This window comes from Penaeus vannamei, chromosome 20 (genome assembly GCF_042767895.1).
Source record: "Penaeus vannamei isolate JL-2024 chromosome 20, ASM4276789v1, whole genome shotgun sequence".
Lineage (NCBI taxonomy): Eukaryota > Metazoa > Arthropoda > Malacostraca > Decapoda > Penaeidae > Penaeus > Penaeus vannamei.
In genome coordinates this window covers 26,475,717-26,485,716 of record NC_091568.1, presented here as the reverse complement: position 1 = coordinate 26,485,716, position 10,000 = coordinate 26,475,717, and the positions used below count along the sequence as shown (strand labels likewise).

Genomic DNA, 10,000 nt, shown 5'->3' with positions numbered 1-10,000 from the left:
ATATGCACGAAATTGGGTACACGTTCGCGCCGAAGATAAAGCTACATGCAATCCACGTGATTTTTGCAACAAGGGGCAATCGGGAGTTTGACCTCCGTTGACCCGTCGTGACCGAGCAGGCGGGGACGCGATTGGGGAAAAAAATTGTGATTAAAATGTATAATTATCCGCTCTTCCTCATTTACCTTAATCGCCATCATAATGAGCTTCTTCTACGCGGCTTAATTCGCGCCTTTTGATAATGCTGGCAATCGCTGGACAGAATTTTCCGCCGTCATCGTCATTACCGCCATTATCAGTCAAACTGCTGTCACGTCCAATTCTTTTTCTGACACAGCTAATAACATCTCCTTCTCAAGCAAAATAAAAAATTGAAAAACATATAAATATTTAACCCAGCATCCATCAATAAAGTACGAGAGAAAGAAAACAAAACAACACCGTACCTCCGGCAACGCGCACACCAGGAAACAAATGACGATCGCGCAAGTTCACGACCTCCAATTTTCGATCCGTGCTATCAAATTCCGCCAATCACGACCGTTAACAGATCACATTAACACCAAACGCATTAAATTTGTTCGTTGGAGGGAGCCGGTGCGCCATTGTTAACTTTCCTCCTACTGTACTGTACTTGCGGATCTTTTTTTCTCTCTCTCTCTTTCTTTTTCTCTCCTACTCTCCTCGTCAACACACACTCATGTATTCTTTTTCTTTCCCCTCTTTCTTTTTCTTTTACAACCCCTGCTCTCCTCTCAACGCACACTCGTGTATTCTTTTTTCTTCTCTCTCTCTTTCTTTTTTCTTTTCCAACCCCTGCTCTCCTCTCCAACACACACTCATGAATTCCTTTTTCTCTCTCTCACTTTCTTTTTCCCTCCAGAACCGCCCCCCAATCTATGCTCTCTTAATTTGTTAATACTTTATTTTGCCTTTTCATTTGCGTGTTTCTCACCCCATTATATATTATATTTTTGATCGTGTCGAAAAAAAATAAAGAAGACGGTATAAGAAGGTAAGAGAAAGGTGGACCAAGAATAGGGAGCAAAGGAGATATTATGGAAAACAGGCCTGGGTGAAATTGGGTGAAATGCAAATGTAAATGAGAAAATGTGGGATAAAGGGAGGGAGAGAAAGGGACTGGGGAGAAGGGAGAGATATGGAGGGAGGGAGGGAGAGGGAGAGGGAGAGGGAGAGGGAGAGGGAGAGGGAGGGAGAGAGGAGAGGGAGGGAGAGAGAGAGAGAGAGAGAGAGAGAGAGAGAGAGAGAGAGAGAGAGAGAGAGAGAGAGAGAGAGAGAGAGAGAGAGAGAGAGAGAGAGAGAGAGAGAGAGAGAGAGAGAGAGAGAGAGAGAGAGAGAGAGAGAGAGAGAGAGAGAGAGAGAGAGAGAGAGAGAGAGAGAGAGAGAGAGAGAGGGGGGGGGGTGATGAGACGGGAAGAGGAATAAAAACCCGGAAAAGCATTTTTCCAATCCCCGAGCGCCCTCCCTGGCCAGCCCGCAGCGCGAGCGCGCGCATCCTCCTGTCCTGAGTCCCGCGCGCATCCTGCTGCGGGCGCGGAGGGCGGCCGTCGGGTCGCCGGCAGCCTCCGAGCGGCGGGGAATGACCGGCCCTTTGTGTGGCCGCTGACTGACGCCGCTCCGGTTAACGGTCGCCTGATAATCACCGTATCATTCGGCCATCGCTTATTAAGCCGGCAGGTCCCTCTTTCCCCTTTGTCACTTTCCTTTTTTTCTTTCTTTCTCTTTCTCACTTTCCGTTTTTCTTTCTTTCTTTGTTGTTTCACTTTTCGCTTTGTCTTTATTTCCTTCTCACTTTCCGTTCTTCCATTCTTTCTTTCTTTCTCCCCCTCTCCATACCGAATACGGTGAATAATAACAATGCAGCCCCTCGGAACCTCACCAAATTTAGAGTATGCACGAGGAATAACCCCAGCCCCCCCCCCACCGCTCCATCGACTCTGACCCCGCGAACACACTTCCCACAAAAGCACAGCGACTCGGAGCTTCACCCTCAGGGATTTTCTCGTCCATCACCCTATCCTGCTATTCGCCATCTATCGCAACGCCGCTTTATTCCTTCTGCAGGTCTCGGTTTCTCGCGGTTCGCACTCGCTCCAACGACCGGAAGTGGAGCTGTTTTTTAAGACCATCGATACGCGGCGTTTAATTCATTCGTTCATTCATTTGGGAGATGTGTGTGTATAGCAACCCATCCAGCCAGCATCTTTGGCTCGTGAGTCAATCTCTCTCCTTCTCTTACTCTTATTCTTTCTTATTCTTATTTTCTCTCCCTCCTTCCTTCTCTTCCCATCAACATTTCCAACCTTTTACTCATGCACCCATCCATATGACCACAAACGCAAGTGAGATTATGCAGATCACTTGGTGAAATAAAAATCAACACAAATAATCCACATCAACAAGCAAAAAAACAAATAATAATAATAGTGATAATAATAATAATAATAATCATCATCATAACAAAGTACAAACAAACAAATAAATAAAACATATCGAAATACAAACGATCTCGGTAAGTATAAACCACATCCAAGAGAAAACAACAACAACAACAGAGCATCCATGTGAAGTCCCACGCAAGGCGCCCAACCACGAACATGAAGGATAATGACTCACGCCGCTAATTACGACATATTGGACGCCCCGAACAAGGAATTTGGGGCTGGAATCAAGTCGCTTGTCCGGGGGGATCCTTTTTTTCTTTTTTTCTTTTTTTTCTTATCTAATGCTGCTTGTTGGGTTATAATAATGGAAGGAGAGTTGAGAGCGTGCGAATGTGAGAAAGAAATTGAGGGAGTTCGCGAGGGGGATGGGGAAGGAGAGGGAGAGGGAGAGGGAGAGGGAGAGGGAGAGGGAGAGGGAGAGGGAGAGGGAGTGGGAGAGGGAGAAGGAGGGGAAGAGGAAGAGGGCGAGGGAGAGGAAGGACGAACGAAGAAAGGAGAGAAGAGACGAGTGAATGAGCGAATGAGAGAGTGAAAGGTAAAGAAATCGAAACCGAAAGATAAATTCACTAACATCAGGAAAAAAAATCGCAAAAAGAGATCTCCCCGCAAGCAAGACCAGCCCCCCCCCCCCCAGCCCGTCCTCCGAGCTGCACTTCGACGATTCGACGAATGCGCGCCATCCGCCAGGCAATCGAGGCGGGAATCGAAACCACGACGAAGACGAGACACAAAGGCGAGGGAAGTATACTGCCTTTATGGGAAACACTGCGGCAACGGGACGAGCAGTGCCTCAAAAATACGGGAAATGAGATTTTAAAAATGCATGGAAAATGGATTACAGTTCACTCACACCGATTGGGACGCGGGCATCACCCTCCGGCCAAGTGTTTATTGCAGCGGCTCGTCTCAATCCTTCCGTCTGGCCACGACCTGGGGATGTAAAAGAAAAAATCGGTATTAGGAGTGCAACATTATGAACTCATAGAAATACATATCATAGAAAACAATATCCAACCACATACTGAACATATATGAAAAAAAATAAACAAAACACATCAGGCAAATGGCATAGGCGACCAGCACTCTTTGGAGAATAAAGCCCTATCCGTCCCCCACCAGTGCCATCCCACCGCCCGTGTGATCGCATGACCGAGAGCCACGGCGCAAGGACGCGGACGCTGCTGAACCGCCAGAAGTGACCGTGAGCGAGAGAAAATTGCGAGTTCCACGACTACCGAAGCCGCTGGCCATCGCCGCGTTCGAGACCCAGCGCGCTGACTTCCATTCGCACGAACTGCTCTTTTCCGTTCCCTTTCGTAGGCGGCAATTCACTTTCGTTTGATAGCGTGTGAGACAAAATTCTTCTTAAATTCTATCAATCTGCTTTCCTATCCTTCCTTTTCTCCCTTCCCATTACTTTTTTGTCTTCATTATTATTCTTGCAGTCGCTATCCTTACTTCCTTTCTCTCCATCGCAATACCGGCTCGCCAAGATGGATGCCTTTCGCCCCGATGCGCCCGCGGAATGGGCATCGAACACGGCCGCGACGCGACTCGCCTGGAATCTCTTCGCCATTATCACCATGGGGAGAGGGAGAGGGAGAGCGAGAGGGAGAGGGAGAGGGAGAGGGAGAGGGAGAGGGAGAGGGAGAGGGGGAGGGAGAGGGAGAGGGAGAGGGAGAGGGAGAGCGAGAGGGAGAGGGAGAGGGAGGAGAGGGGGAGGGAGAGGGAGAGGGAGAGGGGGAGAGAGAGAGAGAGTGGGGAGAGAGAGAGAGAGGGGGAGAGAGAGAGAGAGGGGAGAGAGAGAGAGAGGGAGAGAGAGAGAGAGAGAGAGAGAGAGAGAGAGAGAGAGAGAGAGAGAGAGAGAGAGAGAGAGAGAGAGAGAGAGAGAGAGAGAGAGAGGGACATCATGGAGAGACAGAGAGAGACCTCGCTTGCCCGCACAAAGGCGACATCATGGACGACAAAGATGACCTCGCTTGCCCCTGGGAGCCAGAAGGAGTGACAGGGGAAAAGGAGGGGGGGGGGGTTACGAACCTACGCTCCTCAATAGCATGTTTCTCTGTCTCTATCCCCCACTATTCCCCCTTCTTACTGCTTGCTCCCTTTCTCTTCTCTCGGCATCTTGAGCGACTCGTTGAAGCTGCTTCTTTCAATCCGGAGAGCGTGCAGGGCATTGCAGAGGCGCCGGCACTCGCTTCTCGGAGGCCCTTGCAATGCTGAAAATGCTTGATTTCTCTACTTTCAACTTTCATCCGGGGGAAATGCACACCCGAAAGACAGAAAAGAAACGGGAGAAACGAAAAGATATACAATACATCTTCAAAGGGTCAAGAAATGTGTATATAAAAATAGGCATTCAAATTTCCAACCAAAAAAAAAAAAAAAAAGAAAGAAAAAAGTAAACAAAACACTCAAGCTTGCAACTTCCCCTCCCCCTTTTCACACGCGCATGATGCATGACTCCCTCAGCGTTCATGCAATACTTTTTTCTGCATGGAGTGACGTGCAGATCTACACAGAAAGACACAAGTCACTGTGCATGCGCGTTATAAGCCCAAACAATTCAATTATGCCTCCCTCGCTGAGCCGTGCTTGGCGATCCGTGAACGACAGGGGGAGGAAGATGATGCATAAATTACGGCACTCGGACGGAGGAGCTTCAGTGCGCTCTGGCGAGGGTCGGCGCTGCAAGACGGCGCGCACTCCGCTCGTCATATGGACAATGGAAGCGTTTTAGCGGTGTGTATAGTTAACGCGAACGATAGTATTTATGTCTGAGAGAGAGAGAGAGAGAGAGAGAGAGAGAGAGAGAGAGAGAGAGAGAGAGTGAGAGAGAAAAGAGAGAGTGAGTGTGAGAGAGGAAAAGAGAGAGTGAGAGAAACAGAATAATTAAAAAGTTGATAAACACAAATAGCAAAACAGCCATACCCGCGACCCTCTCTGCTCTGACCAATACCGAACCGCCACCGACATCAAGCACTCCAAACCAAGAGGGGAACCACCTACAAAACCTACATTTTCTTCTCTTTTTTCGCCCAAGACGCCGTTCCCGGCCCTCAAAAGTCACATCTTGACGGGCGATCTTAACGAGCATTCACCCTCGCCGCTACTGCTTCCCGCTCGGGCCTCTTAGCCATTCATTGTCACCTCGTTAACCTGTCCCATCGCTCGTTAAAAGGGGGGGGACGTTTGTAAATCAAGAAAAGATGACTGGCGATGGGACGTGTAAAAAAATACATATAATTTGATGTTCATTCGGTGTTCTCGATGCTGCGGTTTTATGGACTATGGTGCTTTTATTCCCTACTGTTTTCTCCCTTCTGTTTCGTTTTTGGTGCATTTTTCTTCTTTCTCTTCCGTACGAGACGTCCGTTTGTTCCTGCACCTCTTCTGTCTTTTCTTTCATCCCCCTCCTTTGCCATTCGAACGGCTTTTGAAATTCACTCTCTCCCGCCTCCATCTCCTTCAACAGGTCCTGAGCTCCTCGGTCATGGCCTGAAGGAGGGTGTCCTGCCACCTCCTCAAGGAACAGTCCCACTCCCACTGCTGCGAACCCCCCTCTCTTCACCCTCCCCTTCCTGACCCATCGCACCCCTCTCTCTCCCCTTCCCCTTCCCCTTCTTCCACCTCCTCTCCCCTCTCCTCCCTCTCTTTACCCTTCCCCTCACCCCGCCCTCTCCTCCTCTGCCTGCCCTTCCCCTCACCTCCCCTCTTCCCCTCCCCCTCTCGCCCCCTGCTCCCTCGACCCCCACACATGCTACCGCGACCCCACCCTGCTGTTCAAGCCCACGGTCGCAGTTCGCTCTACAATACACTACTCATTTTACCCAAGTTTTTCTCCGTTGTGATGTCAGCGTTCTCGTCCTCTCGCTTATGCTTCACTTTTATCGACGCATTCCCTATTCCGAACCCTTCGTTAACGACCGTCGGAAAATACTTAGAGAAACAAACGTAAAAGCAAAGGCTATGTACAACGTGCATTTCGACGCATAACAAAAACATCGAAAATGCACGGCCCAGACTCCATGCAACACAACAAGGACACGCACACAAGCGCCCACATGCAACACGAAGAAACCCAGATGAAGAGAAGAGGGAAGAATAAGAGCGAAGAGAAAGGCATACGTACGTTTGATGATAATCGGGAGAAGGGACGAAAGAGAAAAAAAGACGAAGAGAAGAAAACGAACCAACTACGACAAAATAGAAAGAAGAATACGGAGAAAGAAGAGAAGAAATCGAAGACGAAGGCGAGGACGAAAAGAAAGACGAAGGAGGAGGAGGATAAGGAGTAGGAAGAGAAGTACCAGGTGTAGCTGAGGTATGCTGCTCACAGCCTCCTGCACACGACCGGAGGGCTGAGCCAGTGTCCTTAGGGAGGGCAGGGGGAAGGGGGCCGAAGGAGGGAGATGGAGAGGGAGAGGGGGAGGGGAAGACGAAGGGGGTAGGAGGAGAGGAGAAGGGGAAGGGGGTAGGAGGAGAGGAGAAGGGGAAGGTGGTAGGGGATAGGAGGGGAAGGGGGAGGGATGGGGCTAGGAGGGGAAGGGGTAGTGGGTAGGAGGGGAAGGGGAAGAGGGGAGGGGGCGAAGGGCCCTGGGGCGACCACTCAGCACCCGCTCCCTCATCACAACACGTCTTCCTGTACTTCATTACACACACACTCCTGCAACATTGCACATCCTCTCTCGTCCTCTTTCGCGGCGGCGTCCTTCAGCGAGGAATAAAAACTGAATTAATAAAAACAAATAAACTTGAACGTGGCATCCGGAGTATTCGTCCTACATGCTTGAGATAGGGAGTGACGGAGGGAGGGAGGGAGGGAGGGAGTGCGTGTGAGAGTGTGACAGTGACACTGAGAGAGAGAGAGAGAGAGAGAGAGAGAGAGAGAGAGAGAGAGAGAGAGAGAGAGAGAGAGAGAGAGAGAGAGAGAGAGTGAGAGTGAGAGTGAGAGTGAGAGTGAGAATGAGAATGAGAAAGAGAGAGCGCTCAAGCGATGTCTTGGCTTAGAATTAGGGCGAAAGCTACGAAATAGCCAAATAAATACATAAAGAAATATATAAACGAAGGAAGGACGAATGAAGGACAATAAGAGGAGTAGAAAAATAAAAAGAAAGCGAAAATTACACAAAGAAAACGCGAACCCGACGACCAAATACCCAAAGCACACAAAGCAATAATCAAACCATAAAATGACTTAGAGCGTCATCAAAGGTCACAAATGATATCGAAAAGCTCAGCGAGAGTGACTCATGCTTCCCGTGGGCCCGCCCCCTGGTCCCGCCCCCTGGTCCCGCCCCCTGGTCCCGCCCCCTGGTCCCGCCCCCGAGATGCTTATCCTGATCTGCTTCCACACGATTCGCAGAAGCAATAACGCCGATGGAGGAAGTAAAAAAAAAGGTGAAGAAAAAAGGAGAGGGGGGATTGTGATGGAGAGGGAGGGGAGGAATAGGAGAGGGAGAGGGGGAGGAGGAGAGGGAGAGGAGAGAGGAAGTGAGTGAAAGGGAGAGGAGAGAGAACGGGGGTGAGGAAGAGAGGAGAGAGAAAGGGGTGAGAGGGAGAGGAGAGGGGAAGGGGTGAGAGGGAGAGGAGAGAGGGAGTGGAGATTGGGAATAAACCGAATGGCGACCCCGCGTTCCATCCGACATGAAGGATGACCCAAGCCAGGGGGCGTGGCAGCGGGGTCGCATGCCGCCCGGTGCTGACCGTCCCCCACGGGGTCACAGCGCCCGAGGCCACTCACGAAAATGGAGGGGCGGGAGGGAGGGAGGGAGGGAGGGAAGAGGTGAAGAGGTAGTGAGGAAGGGAGGTTAGGAGGGAAAGATACAGGGAGGGAGGGAGGGAAGGAGGGAAAGATGCAGGGAGGGAGGGAGAGAGGGAGAGGACGAGAGGAAGGAGGGAGAGAGATGTAAAAGCGAGTAAATACACATCTAATACGGCCAGACAAATTAACCAATCTTATGCATCAAACAAACTTGAACACCCAAACGAACACAACAACGCCCATCTACTCAAGCAAAGAAGGTAGAAAAAAAACACAAAAGAAAATGAGAAACTACGGCCGCTCGAGCCAGTTCATAGCAACCCGCTCCCCTTAAAAAAATCCTGCCAAACGAGCCCCCAGCCGCCGGAACCAACCGCCGTCGCTGCCCGGATCAAGCCGCTCGTTGCAAGATCGAGATTTTGCAACAAAACCCCCGACGCCATCAATCCTGCAACGCATCGGCGGCCTCACCTGGGTAATAACTCGAGGCGCACAATCGGGCGCGGGCAGAAGGCCGGCTATTACGAGGGGAGCTAAGAAAGAGGGGAGAGGAAGGGGAGGGGGCGCCCCGATCAGAACAATGAGAAGGGGTGGGAGGGAGGGAGGGAAAGAGTGAGAGAGGGAAAGAGTGAGAGAGGGAAAGAGGGAAAGAGGGAAAGAGGGAGAGAGGGAGAGAGGGAGAGAGAGAGAGAGAGAGAGAGAGAGAGAGAGAGAGAGAGAGAGAGAGAGAGAGAGAGAGAGAGAGAGAGAGAGAGAGAGAGAGAGAGAGAGAGAGAGAGAGAGAGAGAGACGTGAAAGAAAAGAGAAAGAAAAATGAAGACAGTCAAAGAGAAAGATAAACAGACAAAGAAAGACCAAGATAAAAAGACCCAAAAATAGAACAGCGCAAAACGAAGCAAAGAAAGAAAGAAAAAAATCAAGAAAGCAGCCAAGCGACGGCGAGTAACCGAGCAGGTTCTGGAGGGCGAGCGGCAGGGAAGTCCGGCTGAGCGAGGGCTGAATGAACGCAGCCGACACCGGTTGGATGAGCGGCCGGATGAATGAGCCAACCGCCGAGGAAGATGAATATCTTAACGACTAATAAGAGCGAGTATCCACGGCGCGTGTGCCTGGACCCCTCACCCCCCTCCCGATTCGCAGGGGAGGGGAAGGGAGGGGAGAGGGGAGGAGAGGAAATGGGGAGGGGAGGGAAGAGAAGATGGGGAGGAGAGAGGTTAGGAGAGGAGAGGAGAAGAGGAGAGGAGCGGGGAAGGAAGAAAAAGGAGGGAATGAGGGAAAGGACTGAAATGAGGGAATTAGGGGACGGGAGGAAAAAGAAAAGAGATGAGAGGAACGGAGTGGGTGGGGGAAAAAAGAGATAAAGAAATAGAAGAAATAGAAGAGAGAGAGAGAGAGAGAGAGAGAGAGAGAGAGAGAGAGAGAGAGAGAGAGAGAGAGAGAGAGAGAGAGAGAGAGAGAGAGACGGAACCCACCCACCCCACCATGCAAACCCCATCCGCCCAAAGAGCCCCTTCTCATCTCCTATAAATGTTCCACCTCGCCTGGACTCGCCGGCCGTGGAACAAGCGCAGGGATGTGTCGGCTTCACGAACCCCTTTAGCGCGGCGCGATCCCTCCGATCGAATTATTTGAGAAAGGCCGAGGCCGAGCTGCCGCGCCTCGACCGGCTCGCCGCCACTTCACGGCTCGTAAGGCGGCGCAGAAAATCAAGAGGCGGCGCCCCTCGCACGCGCGCGCACGCCGGGAGGTTGCGGGGCCGATGCAGGGGGGT

General features: G+C 51.0%; 1 protein-coding gene across 3 annotated transcripts in view; it reads right to left on the bottom strand.

Annotated features, from left to right (window-relative positions):
• The window catches only part of Cad88C (cadherin 88C), a gene marked incomplete at its 3' end in the record, with an annotated part of 290,730 nt that overhangs the window by 96,535 nt on the left and 184,195 nt on the right, over positions 1-10,000 (bottom strand). For all 3 annotated transcript variants that reach the window (XM_070135250.1, XM_070135251.1, XM_070135252.1), the window contains 1 exon segment: positions 3,318-3,395.